General features: G+C 38.3%; 1 pseudogene; it reads left to right on the top strand.

Annotated features, from left to right (window-relative positions):
- The first annotated feature begins 2,036 nt into the window (after positions 1-2,036).
- Positions 2,037-13,893, top strand: LOC122092848 (annotated as a pseudogene).
- The last annotated feature ends 6,001 nt before the right edge of the window (positions 13,894-19,894 follow it).

The following is a 19,894-nucleotide window of genomic DNA, read 5'->3' as shown; positions in this document are numbered from 1 at the left end:
TTGTTGCTTAAATTCCAAATCAAAAGGGCATAAGATCATGAAAGTTCCAGATGATATGTATTCTTGGAATGCATTCTAGGTTGATGATGCATTCCATAAAAGCAAATCTAACATAGCTATAATTTCAAAAGTCCATTGTACGATTTCAAACACTTTCAAGGGATTGTTGTATATAGTTCATTCAATTTCACCGTACATATTGAGTACGAACCGAATATGGATTGGAAGTGATCAGATTTGAATATTGCACTTTGTTCTAAGTAGTCGACCACCTGATTGTTTGAGAAAGAAACATTTCATTTCTGATTCTTATTTTCGAACCTTGGTTTCAGTTCTCTTCTAGAAAGTGGAAACCTAGCCGACGAAAATCTCGCATGTGCCCTAGACACCCGGCACCTTATGTGGAAGTTTTAGGCTCAAGTGGCAGAAATCGTATGATCCTCAAGTAAGTGGGAGAAGAGGAGGGCAAAAGTTTACTTTATTAGGGGAATCTAAAACAAAGTTTAAGGCAAAAGAGTTATATAGTAAATATAGGCTAATGTAGAGGAGTGATGGTAATTGTTTCTATCTAATTTGATATAAAATTGCTCATTTTTTTAGTAAATATTTTTGATGATTTATATTGAAGCAAAAAATTGAACAAAGATTCACATGCATTTTAGTATAACAAAAGAAAAATGATTGAAGGGGGATAATCATTCCTTGATACAATAGTTTGCCGCAACACACCCATGGAAGCAATTTGATATAAAATTGTCCTATCTAATTTGACAGGGAAAAGTTTTTCTTCACCAATGGTTGAATAATGAGATGACCTAGATGGGAGCCCTTCTCTCCCCTCATTGTATGAGGTTGCGACTGGCCACAATGAATTGAATGGATTTCTTATGAAACAAAAGTTTGCTGCGATGCAACCATGGAAGCAATTTGATATAAAATTGACCTATCAAATTTGATAGGACAAAGTTTTTTCTACATCAACGGTTGAATGATGGGATGACCAGATGGAACCCCCCTTCCCTCCACTCTCCCCCCACACTCCCCTCATTGTCTGAGGTCGCAATAGGCCACGGTGAATGGATTTCCTAGGTTGAATCGGAACCATCCCGATGAGGCTAAACAGTTCTTTCATGCTTTTATAATATCTTGCTATTTTATTTGGATGCATCGGAATTCTGTCACTTTTGGATCCTCTAGTCCGAACCCTAAGCTGACTCTGGATCGCATCTATCGGTGGACTCAAAATTGTCTTTTTACTAAAATCCTGAAAAATCAGGATCCCCCCTACGATGCCAGTATCCAACAAGATTGTGTTGCTCTACCCCATAATACCATTATCCTTATGACCACGGCCTTTGTTGTCAATGGAATTGTGGGGTGGGTAACAGCTATTTTTAATGAGTATAAATGCTTATTCCTTGTTTCTCAATATTCGATGGCAAGAGAGGCTTGAAGCGGCCATGAAGGGAACTTTAATTGGATTAGCAGAGGTTCTACAATGGGAATGGGCCGTTAAGGAGATTTGGTGCGATGTGCTAATCATTTTTGTTGTGGCCATGGTCCACGATAACCAATAGAATTGAAATGGAGAAACTCCTTTTTGCTCCAGCTTTTGTACCTACAAATCCTAACATATTTCCTATGTTTATCCTTAAATCGATCGCTTCTTAGTTCGCAACATCAAAGGGCTATGTCTTTAACAACTTTGATCTTATTTATCCGCAGTGAAAATTTTCTTCTTCTTTCTGAAATAAAAAAGGGTGGGGGGGGGGATTAAACTCGTGTTTAAGTTTTTGGGTACAGAAGTAGCAGTGGATAAATTTATTTATTTATTTAATTTTTTTTTGGGGGCGGGAGTGGGGTGGGGGCGTGGGGTAAGAACTTGGGAACTGGGGAGAGAGTAAAATAGCCAGAGTCGCCAGACCCTGTCCGTACGAGATATTCCAAGGTGGGGACGTACACGTAGACATTACTGTGGTTTTGGGGAGATCTCATTCTGCCACGTAAGCATCCAGTTTTCTTGTTGAATTGGCCGAAACGAAAACATAATAATAGTAACCAGATTCAGACTAGCAGTAGCAGAATGCGCAGGGATAGGTTTTTCCTATTTCGGTAAATTTTTTCCAATTTAAATTCTTTCTGTATCTTGATTGTGTTAACCGAGTTTTTGTTGATTTTTCTGTGATTTTGGATCTTAAGCCTTGCTAGGGTTTCTCTTAGTTACTGCATTTGATATTTGTCATTCTTCTTCCATGGGATAAATCTGTAAGTGCTCAACTTTCTTTATGTTTCAGCTCAAATTTCTGTTGGATTATTTCTATACTGTAACATGTTAGATTTAATAGATGCAACCCAGGTAGTACTAATCTTTATGTTTATGATAACTGGTTGGACTATATCATATAATGCAAAAGAAATTTTCAGTTTTAGTACTTTTCTTTGGTGGAATTTTTCTTCATTAGTGATTTCGTTTTGAAAACAGAGAAGGTTTAAGGGTTTGTGGTTGGGGAGAGTTCTTTTCAGTTCAATTCCCACCACAGCCCTTGATTTAATTAAAAATGGAACCTTTATGTAATTTCTATGGAGCTGCGAGTGCAGTATTGTACTGCAAATCCGATTCTGCTCTTCTTTGCTTGAGCTGTGATGGGTATGTGCATTCGGCTAATGCACTATAACAGAGGCATTTTCGTTCACTTATTTGCGACAATTGCCATTCACAACCTGCAATTATTTGGTGCATTGAAGATAAGATGTCTCTCTGTTAGAACTGCTGTGCTAATGGAAATTTATGTTTGGATCCTGGACATCATCATAGACAGACACTAAGTTATTACTCAGGATGTTCTACTCTTACAGAGCCCTCAAGAGAAGTCAATTCTAGGTGGTGCCCACGAGGCATGATGCCTGTGAATGAGAATTGCAGTGACTGTTTGGAACCTGGACAACCTGGGTTGATGGTAACCAGCAAGCTGAATGAGTTGGAACCTTATGTTTCATCTGAACCTTGGACGGGTTCATCTTCGGTGGTTACTCTGAATGTGAATTCAGTGCGATGCAGTGGAGATAAACAAGGATTATACCCTGACAATCAAAACTTATCAAAGGTGATTTGTTCTATTCACTCCATATGTTTGTTCTCAACTCTTTAAAATAAGTAATCTTCTTGACATGGATCGCAAATTCAACCCATCCCCTTCGTATTTGGTCATTATATTTGAATTGGTAAGGAAAAAGGAAATGGATTTATGCACATTCACAAGAATTGTTAAAAAAGAAAAAAAAATTCTAAAATAAATGGCTATGTTTAGTTTGATAAGGATCAAAATATGAACCCTTTTCTTCCAAATATGTTTCTACTATATTGTTTTTATTGGTTTATTCAGTCTTATTCTTATGTCGTTCTATTTATTTGATGCATAGCAGGGATATTCTCCATTGGAGGATGTTGGCATTTGTGATGGTGGTGATATCTGTGATGGTTTCAACATGGATGATGTTGGGCTAAAATTTGAGGATTATGACGAGATTTTTGGGTGCTCACAAAGTCATCCCAATATTGTTCTTGATGATGTGCCCAGGGATTGCTTATTTATGGACAAGAACTTCTCAGTTGCTGATTCTAATGGTCCCAATGAGAATGTGCTAGAGGTTCCTTTTCTGAATCTCAACACTCTTGTACCTTACTCTTTTTGTTATCCACTTTGAATCAATACTGTCATCCTTATTTTTGCCTGTTCGATTGTTCCTTTGACTTTTTTCCCTCAAGAAGGTCTTATAACTTTTATTGAATCAGAAAGAAATAAAGTAAAACAGGTTTTTGGGGATCAAAATTCCAAACAAAATAAATTTCTCAGTAAAATAATCAAGTCCATGGAAAGACCAACACACATGCAAGGTTCCGAAGCCAAGCTTATCTTCAAAAACGGTTGCCTAACGTAGGTAGGAAAATCCTCAAAAGAAAAGAAAAAGACCTCTAGGACATAGATGAACCATTTTGTTCAATTAATCATACCTGTGCTCCTTCATTATTCATATAATTGAGGGCACACGTACCCTCTGTGTTTTAGTCCCTTTTATGGATTTTGTATCAATGGTCTATGTTACTTATTTATTTATTTATTTTTGGTAAATTGACTTGTCTTGTGAAATGGAAGTTTTTTTGAAAGTTGTTTTAAAACTAAATTATTCATTTCCTGAAGATTTCATCGGTTTGTGGAGGTTGACCTGAATTATCGGGACATATGAACATGTGGAGCTTGACCTGAAGGTTTTTTTAACTTGTTTTAAAATTTATGGAACCCTCTCTGTTATCTCTTATTCATAGATTCCATGATTCACGATTTTTAGGTTTTAAATTCCCTTGTTGTATAGAACTGTATTTTGTAAACATAAGCAGCTGACAGTCCCTTCCATATTGTTTCTCAGGCATCATCATCATCAGGGAAACATGAGTCTCTAGTTCTTCAAACTTCTTATGCTGCTGGGTCTGCCACTGTACTGCAGGATGTAAATAGTGGAGCAGATAGGGTGTTTCTAAATCCTGGTTGCAATAGTAACATCAACCTAAGTTTTCCAACTGGACAAGTTCATTCAGGCATGCCACTTTCATTCTCCAACCACACTGGTGAAAGTAGTATTGCTGATTATCAAGACTGGAGTATCACCAGTTTTTCTGACTGCTGAATCACTTTGGGATGAAAATTTTGAGACTAGTAGCCCACAGGCAAGGGACAAAGCAAAGCTCAGATACAACGAAAAGAAGAAAACACGAGCGTATGTTGTTCACTTCTTTAATATTGTACAGGACACAGTTTAGATTTTAATGAGACACTAGCTTGAATTTCATGTTTTCTGTTAAATAGCACAAACCACTATAAATCACTAAAAATTTTTAACATGGCTTTTGAATTAGTTCATGATCAAACAATTCAAACTGTTCTTGTGAGGGATCTTTATTTTCTAAACAATGGCTTCTGAAAGAGCTTGAATTTCACTCTTTGAAGATCAGAATTCAGAGAGAAGCCACATTTTGAAGCCGATATTTATTAGCAAAATATTTGATTATATCTTTTCTGACCCTCTCCTTTTCCCTTTTGTCCATTCTAATGTAGGACTAGGTTTGACAAGCCAAACTAGACCCAAACAACAGGATCTTGTAAACCAAAGAACAACCAAGTACCCAATATACCAGCAATAACAAATCAGCAAAAGCAATAATAAATCAGCAGTCCATCGATCTCAGACCAGCAGTATTGATTAGGATAGAACAGCCGTAATTAAATAAGCTTAACCAGGAGCTTCATATAACTCTTAGAGGTCCAAATCAACAGGAACAATGATCCACAGTCCTAAGACAACAGTATATTAATAAATCTGAGACTGCAGGTTCTGGAACCTTGCAGTCGATCCCAACAGTTCCAGAAAATTCTATAGCAGAATATTAGATAGCATATTATAAAATCAGATCACCAGTTAAAAGGTCCAATCCATTGGAGAGTAAGGGCAGCATTCAACCTCCACATCCAACACAGATCAGACAGCAGTTCTGGGCAAAACACTCCAATTGGCCAGAATAGGAATAATTTCTATAAATAACAACTCCCTTGTCAGATTACTCTAAAAATTGGACCGGGTCTTCCATACAGCAAGGGTAACACTCGACCAGAAACTCAAAGCCATCAGGTGGCTGGATGTTTAGATCAGTACAGGTCAGTGGGGGAGAAATCTGGACTTCTTAAACCCAGAATTTTACAGGAGGATCAAATCACTTACCTGAGATGGTTGAAGAACAATATAATAAGAAGAAAAGAAAATTGCTTGAAGAAGAAGAGAACACTTGTAGTAGATCCTCCCGGGCTTCCCACCGCAAGGAGTCGAATGGATCAAACACCACTCCCTTCCAGTGTGATCAAACACACAGCAGTCCCAGCAGAGACATAGCAGCAAGCTTCTTTTTTTCATTCATAAATCGTAGCTCTACTAATGAGAGCTCTCCTTTATTTATATTAATGATGGGGGGGGGTTTACAAAATAGAAACTAAGTTTAGTTTCCAAAACTGAAATAGGAAATTAAATAAAAAACAACTCCTCTAGTTTCCAATTCTGAAAATAGAAACTAGGAAGATACAATTACTGAAATTAGAAACTAACTTATGACTGAAAATTAGAAACTAGCTAGGTACTGAAATTAGAAACTAAATAACCCCATCTAAAAAGGAAACTAAAGAAAAAGGAAACAAATCTGTGAATCCCGTATGCAACCTTAGAACCCCTAGTTTAGGCCCATAAAAGTGGCATATTACACTCAAAACCACATGGACTGAAGGCCCAACACATATACAATCCAACCCTAGGCTTTTTTTTAATAAAACAAGCCTATTTTGGCTATTTATTTGCATCAACTTTCCCCATCTTGAAAAAATTCATCATTGAATTTTGCATTGATGAGGTGGGAACAACATGTGAATAGCAGCCATAACCGTTCCCAGACAGAATTCAGGTTGCTTGTAGACTTTTGGAAGATAGTCTTCAAGGCGTAGAGCTTTCTCTTCAAAGAACCATGATGGCATAAAGAACTCTGTATGTTCGACATCTGAATTGATACCAACCGTGAATGCCGTTTGTATAGACTCATCAACGTTGGTAACCTTCTCAGCAAGGATTGGAGGAAAAAGCTCTTCCTTTTCATCATGAATCTCAAAGACTTGCTGTGGAGTGATCTCAATTGCTACATCATCGTCCATGGCTTCAATATCGTCTACTCTGATCTCTTCAATATAGAACTCTTCAGTGGAATCTTCTAACTCTCGACCTTCTGTTTTTGAAACTTCAAGAACTATCTCTTCATTTGTAACCTTGACTTCGGGTTCTTTTGGTTTAAATAGAGGTATCTTCACTTCCCATAGAGGAGTTGTGGCTCTTGGGGGTGCTAAAGTGTTAGGTCTAGTGGCTGAAAAATTTTTCTTGACCTCCCCAGCTTGGTAACCAAACCTTCTACTCGGCTGTGCTATAAGTTCCTCTGCTAAGAGCCTTGTCAAAGCAATTTCTCACTCTATACACATTAACAACACCAATTCTTCTATTAATTTCAGCAAGTAATCCTAGTCGAAACCGAGATAGTAGTTGCCTCTCATTCTCCCTTATGCTTGTGCGAGAATAAAGTGCATCAAACCTGTTCATGTATTCTGCAACAGTCATAGTCCCTTAACGCAGAGAAATCAGTTGATCTTGTATGCGAGCTCTAAAGCTACGTGACAAATATTTGTCAGATAATTCAAGCTTCATCTCCTCCCAAGTAGTAGGCTCTCTACCACAGTCTTCCAATTCTAGCTCATAGGTTCTCCACCAATCATGAGCAGCCTCAACTAGCTTTGCACTAGCTAGTTTCATCTTCCGTTCCTCAAGTAAGTCATAATAGTCAAAATAATCATCCAAAGCAGCTACCCAATCATAGAATAATTGGGGGTCATGTCTGCCATCAAACTCTTTCAGATCGAGCTTGACTTTCTATGCATCTCCAGAGTACCTCTGATATGTGGGACGTTCAGTCTCAAAGTAACCCCTTAAGTGTTCTTCAAAAGTAGGTTGCACTACAGGAACCCTCTGTGGTGCTCTCAGATTAGGGTTTGCTCTCCTGTTAGCCAACTTTGCAGCTACATTCAATGGGGCTTCTACTTCGGGTGTTGTTTGTGAACCACCGGTAGGCTATTGTGGTGGGGCCTCAACGGCCAACAACCTTGTATTCAATTCAGCTTTCAATTCAGTCCACTGAGCTTCCTGTTTAGCCTTCATATTCTGTAGCATCTCCATAATAGAAACTAGGGTGGGGGTGTTATCCTCAGCCATGCTCTGATACCACTTAATGTAGGACTAGGTTTGACAAGCCAAACTAGACCCAAACAACAGGATCTTGTAAACCAAAGAACAACCAAGTACCCAATATACCAGCAATAACAAATCAGCAAAAGCAATAATAAATCAGCAGTCCATCGATCTCAGACCAGGAGTAATTAAATAAACATAGCCAGGAGCTTCATATGACTCTTAGAGGTCCAAATCAATAGGAATAATGATCCACAATTCTAAGACAACAGTATTTTAATAAATCTGAGACTACAGGTTCTGGAACTTTGTAGTTGATCCCAACAGCTTCAAAAAAGTCTATAGCAGAATATTAGATAGCATATTATAAACTCAGATCACCAGTTAAAAGGTCCAATCCATTGGAGAGTAGGGGCAGCATTCAACCTCCACATCCAACACAGATCAAACAACAGTTCTGGGCAAAAAACTCCAATCGGCCAGAATAGGAATAATTTCTATAACTAACAACTCCCTGGTCAGATTACTCTAAAAATTGGATCGAGTCTTCCATACAGCAAGGGTAACACTCAACCAGAAACTCAAAGCCATCAGGTGGCTGGATGTTTAGATCAGTACAGGTCGGTGGGGGAGAAATCTGAACTTCTTAAACCCAGAATTTTACGGGAGGATCAGATCACTTACCTGAGATGGTTGAAGAACAATATATAAGAATAAAAGAAAATAGCTTGAAGAAGAAGAGAACATTTGTAGCAGATCCTCTCGGGCTTCCCACCGCAAGGAATCGAATGGATCAAACACCACTCCCTTCCACTGTGATCAACAAATCTGGTTATTTTGGATTAATGTAGACTAGGGTAGGGATCTAACCAAATCTCAATCTAAAGGAACTTTTAAACCAAGAATAACCATAAACTAGCCCCAACATTATAACCGAAAAATCAGAATAGTGTATAACAGTCCAGCAGGCTATCGACTTCAATATGGCAGTACTAATCAGGTCAAACTAGCAACAAACCTTTAGAACTAAACCAGGGACTGCAAGTAGTTCAATGGGATTAAAAAACAACTGTAATCCATGAACCAAAGTCTAACACAATAGCAAGAATCAAACCAGTCCAATCGATCTCAGTTCTGGCCAAGGCAGATCACTAGAAGACAAAACTAAGAGATTTTATGTAGCTTCCAATCGGCTGGTCAGAATGACCCATAAATTGGATCGAGTTTCACCCTGGTGGGGAAGAATACTCGACCAAAAGATCAGCCTTAATAGAGGTCTCTAGCAGCTACAGGAGACAGGGCCGATTGCACAGAAAAGGGTAATTTTTGGGCAGAATATGAAAGTAATACCTGAGTATTAGCTTCAATAGATCCTTGAAAATAGAGCTTGAAAATACTTGCAAGAAGAATAAGAAACTTGAAGAGAACATCCTGGACTTCTCGCCGCAAGGAGTCACTTGGATCAAACACCAAACCCAACACTTTGATCAAACGCAAAGTAATCTCAACAGAGACATTGCGGCAGCAACAATTTTTTGTTTGTATAAATCGTGGGGCTTAATGGGAGCCCTCTCCTTTATTTATAATAATTATGGGGGCTTACAAATAACAGAAACTCACTTTAGTTTCCAAAACTGAAATAGGAAACTAAATAAAAGCAAGTCCTCTAGTTACTAAAATTAAAAATAGAAATTAGGAAAATACAAAGACAGATTAGAAACTAACTTTTGAATGAATTTAGAAACTAACTAATGACTGAAATTAGAAACTAATTAACCCCATCAAAACCCAACTAAAGGGAAACTAATGAAAATAGGAAACTAACTAGTAATCCCGTACTCAATCTTAGAGCCCCTCTTTTAGACCCATTAAAGTGGCCCAATACACTCCAAACCACATGGACTGAAGGCCAACGCATATACAACCCAACCCTAGGCTTATTCCTAATAAAACAAGCCTATTTTGGTTATTAATTTGCATCAACTCTCTCCATTTGAAAAAATTCATCCTCGAATTTTGCAATGATGAGGTGGGAACAACATGTGAATAGCAGCCGTAACCGTTCCCAAACAGAATTCAGGTTGCTTGTAGACTTTTGGAAGGTAGTCTTCAAGGCGTGGAGCTTTCTCTTCAAAGAGCCATGATAGCATAACAAACTTTATATGATCAACCTCTGAATCAATATCAACTGTGAATGTCGTGTGCATGGGGTCGCCAATGTTGGTAACCTTTTCATTAAGAATTGGAACAAACTCTTTCTTCTCATCATGAATCTTAAAGACGTTGTGGAGTGCTTTCACCCATTACCTTATCTTCCACGGCTTCAGTCTTATCTACTATACTCTCTTCAATGTAGAACTCTTCAGTGGAATCTTCTATCTCTTGACCTTCTGTCTTTGAAGCTTCAAGAACTATCTCTTCAATGTGAACCTTGACTTTAAGTTCTTTTGGTTTGAATAGAGGTATCTTTGCTTCACTTAAAGGAGTTGTGGCTCTTGGGGGTGCTGAAGTGTTAGGTTTAATGGCTGGAAAATTTTTCTTGACCTCCCCAGCTTGGTAACCAAACCTTCTACCTGGCTGTGCTATAAGTTCCTCTGCTCGAAGAGCTTTGTCAAAGCAATTTCTCATTGTATAAACATTAGCAACATCAATTCCCCTATTAATTTCATCTTGCAATCTCAGTCGTAACCGAGATAATAGTTGCCTTTCATTCCCCCTTACGCCTGTACGAGAATAAAGTTCATCAAACCTGTTCATGTACTCTGCAATAGACATAGTCCTTTGACGAAGAGAATTCAGCTGATCTTGTATGCGAGCTCTGAAGTTGCGTGGCAAGTATTTGTCAGATAGCTCAAGCTTCATCTCCTCCCAACTAGTAGGTTCTCTACCACGATCTTCTAGTTCATGTTCATAGGTCCACCAATCATGAGCAACCTCAACTAGCTTAGCACAAGTTAGTTTCATCTTCTGTTCCTCAGGTAAATCATAATAGTCAAAATAGTCATCCAGTGCCACTACCCAATCATAGAACAGTTGGGGGTCATGTCTCCCATCAAACTCCTTCAAGTCAAGCTTAACCTTCTGTAAGTCTCTGGAGTACCTCTGTTGTATAGGACGTTCAGTCTCAAAGTATCCCCCTATGTGTTCTTCAAAAGTATGTTGCTCTACAGGAACCCTCTGTGGTGGTCTCAGATTAAGGACAGGTCTCCTGTTAGCCAACTAAGTAGTTACTTTCAACAGGGCTTCGACCTCAGGTGGAGTATGAGAAGCACAGGTATGTTGTTGTGATTGGGTCTCCATAGCCAACAACTTCGCATTCAATTTAGTCCGCAAAACTTGCTGTTCAGCCTTCATCTCAGTTCTCATGTTCTGTAGCATCTCCATAAGAGAAACTAGGGTAGGGGTGTTGTTCTCAGCCATGCTCTAATACCACTTAATGCAGGACTAGGATAAGGAGTCTAACCAAGTCTCAACTGCAGGAACTTTTAATCAAAGAACAACCAATAGTACCCAATATAGGAAGATAATTTCACAGACCAGAAATAAGGAAGAGTTAATTCTTAGTAATCAGAATTCAAACCCCAAAGCTGTACTCTATAAACTCAGATCATAAATCAATAAATAGGACTAATTCAGGTACAGAAATAGGCTCTTAACAGGGTATAACCAAGAGAGCATTCACAAGAACAGAAGAGAAAAGAATCAGACCTATCGGTTTTGGTCTCTGTTTTCTAAATCACTACAGGTCAAACAATTAGAGATTTAAAATATCTCAAAGATGGCTGATCAGAACAGCCCCAAATCTGGGTCGAGTTTCACCTTAATAGAGAGGGAGGTCTGACCAGAATTTTAGCCAAAAACTGATGGCTGGAAGTGCTTCAGGGGAGCAGGGAATCGATTAGGAAACCAATGGAATTCTAGGCAGATAACTGAATATAAATACCTGTAGTAACTTGAGCAGATCAGTAACACTTTGTGTAGTTGAGAGAAGAAGAAAATAAGCTAAGGAAAAGAACCTCTTGGGCTTCACACCGCAAAGAGTTAGTTGGATCAAACACTAATTCCATCAGCCTTGATCAAACACAAGTCAATTCTTCATAAAGAAGACAATAGCAACAACCATTAATTTTTTTTTTTTATCAAAATTAATAAAAAAGGAAAAAAATTTGTGAATCCTGTAGGCAGCCTTAGAAACTAGCTAGGTACTGAAATTAGAAATTAAATAACCCCATCTAAAAAGGAAACTAAAGAAAAAAGGAAACAAATCTGTGAATCCCGTATGCAACCTTAGAACCCCTAGTTTAGGCCCATAAATGTGGTCTATTACACTCAAAACCACATGGACTGAAGGCCCAACACATATACAACCCAACCCTAAGCTTATTTCTAATAAAACAAGCCTATTTTGGCTATTAATCTGCATCAATTCATAAATCGTAGCTCTACTAATGAGAGCTCTCATTTATTTATAATAATGATGGGGGGCAGGGGTTTACAAAATAGAAACTAAGTTTAGTTTCCAAAATTGAAATAGGAAATTGAATAAAAAACAACTCCTCTAGTTTCCAATTTTGAAAATAGAAACTAGGAAAATACAATTACTGAAATTAGAAACTAACTTATGACTGAAAATTAGACACTAGCTAGATACTGAAATTAGAAACTAAATAACCCCATCTAAAAAGGAAACTAAAGAAAAAGGAAACAAATCTGTGAATCCCGTATGCAACTTTAGAACCCCTAGTTTAGGCTCATAAAAGGGGCCTATTACACTCAAAACCACATGGACTGAAGGGCCAACACATATACAACCCAACCCTAGGTTATTTCTAATAAAACAAGCCTATTTTGGCTATTAATCTGCATCACATTCCTTTTAAAAAGTTCTAGTAAAGAAGGAAAAGAGAAGTTCTTCGTTTCTTATTTTTCAGTTGGTGACATTTTCTCCTGTCTGTCATGAAAGAAGCAACTGTTAATTAAGAAATGGTTTGGAGATGCTTGAAAGTGCTGTTTGTAAAAAATCTGGTTGTTGCTGACATACTATGAAGTGTTGTTGCTATATATTGTTGAGTTAACCATTGGTCTACTACTTCTGCTATGCCTGCAACCTGCAATATAAATGGCAAGTAATGCCTTTTGTCTTTCTTGCAATTTACAGGCACTGTTAGATTTTGAAACCTATATACTAGTCGTACATGAAACATTAAACTTTGATTTTGTTCAGAAATCGAAGACCAGACATTTCCTTTGAAGTATGTATTTAACATTTCTACCCAAAAAAAGGAAAAAGTATGTATTAACATGTTCTTTGTTTTCCACTTTTCCCCTATGAGAAACAGTCAATCACTCATCTTTGTTTATTACAAGCATATGCTAAGGTGTTTCATTTTAAAAATCCTGCATGGTTTAAGTCTTTATCCTCCCAACAGATTTTTCGTGTGTGAGTAGGTTTGGGAAACAAATAAGATATGCTTCTCGTAAAGCCAGAGCTGATACCAGAAAGCGAGTGAAAGGAAGATTTGTGAAGGCTGGTGAAGTTTATGATAATGATCCTCTTCTAGAAAGAAACTGCTGAGAGAGACCAAGGGTTCTCTTTCCTTTTGCGCTATGCAGAGATTCATAGTTAAGGTATCAATCATCCCACCTGCAGGAAGGTTGAATCAGTCATGTCCCTGTTTTTGAATAACTGGGTGGGAAAAGCATATGGAGATCTAGATTCAGATTGATCTACTCAGAAGTTTTCCCTTGCTCATTTGAAGGTATAGCTTAAGAAAATGTAAAAGAAAGTGAAAATGGAAAAATAAAGGATACGAAAATAAAAATAAGTTCTTCTTAAGATAATAGATATAAGAACAAGTTTGTAGGGGAAGTTAATAAATCTATCTTCTGACATGGATATAAGGCTTTCACCAGACTCTTTTTAATTATTTTTTCTTTTCCTTTTTCTTTTTCTCTTGGAATTACTTCAGATGTTGTCATTTTTCTGAGTGTAGATGTCATAAATGTTTTTTCTTTTCTTTCTGCCCTACCCCAACACTCTCAATGTCAATATTGACATGGATATAAGGCTTTCACCAGACTCTTTTTAATTATTTTTTCTTTTCCTTCTTCTTTTTCTCTCAGAGTTACTTCAGATGTTGTCATTTTTCTGAGTGTAGATGTCATAAATTTTTTTTCTGTTCTTTCTCCCCTACCCCAACGCTCTCAATGTCATTATGTCTCCAAGTTGGTCGTGCATAGAAAGTTTTGGTCTCTTTCCTTGTTAATTTTCTGGAAATTTGGTCAATAATACATTTATAACCTCTTGTAAGTAATAAAGTATTGTATTGGTCTTTGTAGGGTGGTTAGATGGTGAAATTTATGTGCTTTTTGTATAAAAGTTCATAGTTTTGTAGATTTTCAGGTAAATTTCTGTATCTACTGTTGGGGGTATGATGTTTTGTATTCCATCGCTTGCATAAGTGGGCTGATTTTGAAGGGACGAGGGCCCATGGCCTCAAGATCCAGAGGAATTAGCCCACCTTGCATGCTATCTTCATCACTGGTGGGTCCATGTGGGGGTTCAGGGGCTGTGGCCTCGAGAAATTTTGTAGGGCTATATCAGTATTTTGGTAAGTTATTTGTAAAAGGTTTCACTTTATATTTTTAGCGACGGTTCTTTCTCTATAATCAATCTGAGAGGCATGAGGACGAACAGCTATAACTCTATTCTCCGTTGATGGTGAAACAAATCTCATCTCACTGTGGACGTAGGCAATCTTGTTGAACCACATAAATCCTTGTATTCGATTTTGTGATTGTTTGTTTGCGATTTCCATTGTTTTTGGTTCTCTTTTTCTACATCTATGTGGATTGCCATTTCATGGTCAGTTTTCTTAACTTAGAACTCATGCTTGCAACTCATGGCTTAAAATTTGGTTGTGTTGCTTTCCTCTGAATATAATTTGCATTAATGTTTGTTTATTAAACTCAAACCATACATTTCCACATTTGATACTAGCTTTTTCTAATGTATGGTTTAAAAGTACATTTTAACTGTTTTAAAAACACATGAGATGTTCTATCCCTGTTTTTAAAGAATAATAGAGTGGGAAGTTAAAAATCTCTACAACTAAGTAGTTTTGGTAAATAAAGTGAAAAGTGGACAATTCATTATGCCCCAGGCATAATGTGGTGTTGTTGGTTGTTGGGGCCAGCTGGATTTTCCCCGACTCCCTCTTGGCAGTGATGGTGGATTGAGATGGGTGTTCATTGGAGAGGAGGGCTAATTTTTTGGGGAAATTAATTCCGCTTACTATCTGCTGGAGAAGTTGGAGACAGAGAAATGTGTGCCTTATTTTAGCAGAGGAAGAGGAAGTGAATTTGGTGGGTAGCATATCAATGAGATAGGTGTCTATGGTGTTCAAAAATTCCAAATTTTTGGGAGGTTAATACTTTCAGATTTTGGAAATATTGGAATAATTTTGTAAAGGGTTATTACACTGACCTTCCCTGAGGTTTGTGACAGGCTCACTCCACCCACACGTTTTTAAAACTCAGATTTCCCACGTTATGTTGATCCATTCCATTGGTTGTTAGATGTTATGTGGTGACATCATCGGGTTACAATCTTTCAAATGGCCAAATTAACCTCAATGTAGGGTAAACTTACATTTTTTTTTCCCTTCTCAGTTCTCCCCAAAACCCCATATCAGACCTTCTAGTGTTCAACGATTGTCTGCTACTCACTTAACTTCAAGCACCTGCTACGAAAAGTGAAGAATTTCAAGCACCTGCTACAATGAAGAACTCGTCGTGACCCCCATCTGAGTGAGAAATACTAAAGTATGCTTAATAACATCAAGACCTAGAACTCTGAGATCGTGTTCCCTAACTTGCTACTCTGAAGAACTTCAAGCACCAGACCATCTCCTTGTATCTCATTGCCGACTTGGGAATCAAGCTCAGTGGTGACTTGCAAAGCATACAGATGAGGACCTAAGTTTTTCCCCCTCATCTCTCTTCTCTATTCTCCCCTGTTAAATGAAATTTCTAACATTCTAGGGCTTATTTGAATAGGAATTTGAAGGAGGGACTTCAAGCACCAGACGAAAACCTTAAACCAGAAGAAGGTAATTCCCCTAATATAATCATGCATTTTAATTTCTCCTAATATATATGTCATCATTTTTGTAGTGAATTTGTTTAGTACAGATTGAAACCCAGTGATTTAAGGTTTATTTAGTTCTGTTAATTAACTCATTTTTTATGTGTATTGTTAGATCAAACACCAAGAACCACGCAGAATAAAGAGACAATAGATCCGTACGACAGAGATTTAACGAGGTTCACACACTAGGGTGGTGTGCTACGTCCTTGGGCGAAGAAGAAGATGATTTACTATGCAGAAGAGAAATTACACCCTAGCAGCGGCGAGGAAAAACTCACCCTGAAACCCTAGCTGCGTGAAAACCCTAGAATACAATGACTTTTTCAACAAGCAACAGTACATTATATATACTCCAAAATTGTGGGTCGACCCATCGGGTCGCGGTGGATCCGGTCGAACCATACCACGGGGGCTACGCCCCCGCACCTCCATATCGGCCCAACCCCTCTGCTTCCATCACAGATCTCAGAAAAATTCCCATTTGGATTGCCACCAAAATATGTTGGATCGGGTCAATCTTCAAAACGGGTTAAGAATTCGAGACAAACTTAACAAATCTCCACCTTGCCTTGAATTCTCCTCCAACAGATAAACAAATAGCTAATATCTTCATCTTCTCCAATAGCCCTCCAAAGGGCTGAACTCAAACACAACAAACACCAAGTAAGTTCCAGCAATGCTCGAACTTACCAACACATAAAGGCTTAGTCAACATATCAGCTGGATTGTCTTCAGTACTAATCTTCAACACTTGAATATTACCTTGAACAATTATCTCTTTATGAAATGATACCGAACATCAATGGTGCTTTGTCCTCTCATGATACATTGAATCTTTAGTCAAGTGAATAGCACTCTGGCTATCACAATGGACAACAGTCACCCCATGATCCATGCTGAGTTCTCCCAACAAACCTCTAAGCCAAATAGCTTCTTTAATTGCCTCAGTCACTGCCATATACTCTGCTTCAGTGGTAGATAATGCAACTGTAGCTTGTAAAGTAGCTTTCCAACTAACCGTACTTCCTCTAAGAGTAAATACATAGCCTGTGAGTGACCTTCTCTTGTCAAGATCACCTGCATAATCTGAATCAACATAACCAGATAAACTATCACCATTCCTCCCAAACTCCAAACAAACACCAGAGGTCCCTTTCAAGTACCTAAGTATCCACTTCACTGCTTCCCAATAAGCTTTACTTGGACATGACAAATATCTGCTCACCACACTGACAGCTTGTGAAATGTCAGGACGAGTGCAAACCATAGCATACATAACGGAGCCAACTGCACTAGAGTATGGAACACGTGACATGTACTCCACCTCTTCATCTGTCTTAGGTGATAGAGCAGTTGAAAGTCTAAAATGAGATGCAAGAGGAGTAGTTATAGGTTTGGCATCTTTCATGCCAAAACGATTCAATACCTTCTCAGTGTACTTTTGTTGAGATAGCCACAGCTTCCCTGCTTTTCTATCCCTCTTGATCTCCATACCAAGGTCCTTCCTTGCTGCCCCTAAATCTTTCATCTCAAATTCAGAACTTAATTGTTCCTTCAACCTATTGACCTCATTCCTATCTTTTGCTGCAATCAACATATCATCAACATAAAGCAACAAATATATGAATGACCCATCAGAGAGCTTTCTGAAATAAACACAACAGTCATATTGACACCTGGAGTATCCAAAACTAGCCATAACTGAATCAAACCTTTTATACCACTGTCTAGGAGACTGTTTCAAACCATATAGGGACTTCTTCAACAAGCATACATGGTCCTCCTTACCTTCAATAACAAACCCTTCAGGTTGATGCATATAAATCTGTTCTTCTAGTTCACCATGCAAGAATGCTGTTTTCACATCAAGTTGCTCCAACTCCAAATCATGCATAGCAACTAAAGCAAGTAGGACACGAATAGAACTATGCTTAACAACAGGTGAGAAAACATCATTAAAATCAATTCCTTGTACCTGACTGTAGCCCTTTGCAACCAAACGTGCCTTGTACCTAGCATCTTCAACACCTGAGGCAGATTCCTTCTTCTTGAAGACCCATTTGCAACCAACAATTTTCTTCCCTGTTCTCGGCTTCACAAGCTCCCAAGTCTGATTTTTATGAAGAGATTCTATCTCCTCATTCATGGCAATCAACCATTTTGTAGAATCAATTGAAGCAACAGCTTCAGAATATGTTGCAGGCTCACTATTTTCAATTGTATCTGCAACAGACAATGCATAAGCAACAAATTCAGCATGCCCATACTTTTGTGGTTGTCTAATATTCCTCCTTGGTCTATCCTTGGCAATGCTGTACCGCTCTTCTTCTTGATTCTCTTGAGCATCATCTCCTTCAGTAAAAGTAGGCAACTGGACTAAAGTAGATTGTGCTTTGTTTGAAGATGAACTACCAATTTCAAACTCCACCTTCTCTCTAGATTTTTCTTGACCTTCATCACAATGAATAGGAACTTCTTTCCTAGGATGCAACATAGCAGATTCATCAAAAGTAACATCTCTGCTAATAAGAAATTTTGGAGACTTTGGATCAGAACACCACAACCTGTATCCTTTCACTCCAGATCCATACCCAAGAAAAATGCATTTCTTAGCCCTAGGTTCCAACTTCCCTTCATTTACATGTGCATAAGCAGGACATCCAAATACTTTTAAATTTGAGTAGTCTGCAGGTTTACCTGACCAAACTTCTTCTGGAGTCTTGCACTCAATAGCTGTGCAAGGAGATCGATTCACCAACAAGGTTGCTGTGTTAACTGCTTTTGCCCAGAACTCCTTGCCCAATCCTGCATTTGATAACATACACCTTGCCTTTTCTAACAAGGTTCTATTCATACGCTCCGCCACTCCATTCTGCTGGGGTGTTTTAACAACTGTATGGTGTCTTGCAATACCTTCATTTTTGCAGAACTCATTAAAGTCATCTTCACAAAACTCTAGGCCATTATCGGTTCTCAACCTTTTAATTTGTTTCCCGATCTGCTTCTCAAGCAAATTCTTCCACTGTTTGAAAGTGACAAATACTTCATTTTTGTGCTTCAAGAAATAGACCCAAACCTTCCTAGAGAAATCGTCAATGAAAGTAAGCAAGTATCTTACACCAGCCCCCTTTGAAGCAACCCTAGAGGGCCCCCATAGGTCTGAATGAATGTAGTCCAAAGTTCCCTTGGTCCTGTGAATAGCAGTACTGAAACTAACTCTTTTCTGCTTCCCAAACACACAATGCTCACAGAACTCCATTGCTCCTGTACTCTGACCACACAACAAGCCCCTTTTACTTAATGATGTCATCGCTCTTTCACTCATATGGCCTAACCTCATGTGCCATAAATTTGTGACATCTGATTCAGACATAGATGATGAAGCTATTGCAACAGACCCAGTGACTGTAGTACCCTGCAACACATACAAACTACCAACCTTGATTCCTTTCATCAATAAGAGAACTCCCTTGCTGACCTTCATGACTCCACCTTCAGCTGTATACTTGCACCCATTTGAATCAAGAGTGCCTAAACTGATGAGATTCTTCTTCAAATCAGGGACATGCCTGACATTGGACAAGGTTCTGACAATGCCATCATACATCTTGATATTGATCGTTCCCATTCCAATAGTCTTACAAGAAGCATTATTTCCCATCAACACAACTCCACCTCGAACTGATTCGTATGTGGAGAACCATTCACGATTGGGACACATATGGTAGGAACAACCAGAGTCAAGAATCCATTCATCCTGTGATCTAACTTTATCATCAGTCACCAAAAGCATATCAGACTCACTCTCATCTTCAGCAATACTAGCTTCTGCAGAATCATCTCTTTTCTGTTGATTTTGAGCAGCATCCACCTGCCTTCTGCTTATTTAAAAGCTTATAGCATTCAGATTTAATATGCCCCTTT

Source organism: Macadamia integrifolia, chromosome 11, assembly GCF_013358625.1.
Source record: "Macadamia integrifolia cultivar HAES 741 chromosome 11, SCU_Mint_v3, whole genome shotgun sequence".
In the NCBI taxonomy this organism is placed as follows: Eukaryota; Viridiplantae; Streptophyta; class Magnoliopsida; order Proteales; family Proteaceae; genus Macadamia; species Macadamia integrifolia.
The sequence above is the reverse complement of the archived record's forward strand: the minus strand, read 5'-3'. Positions and strand labels throughout refer to the sequence as shown.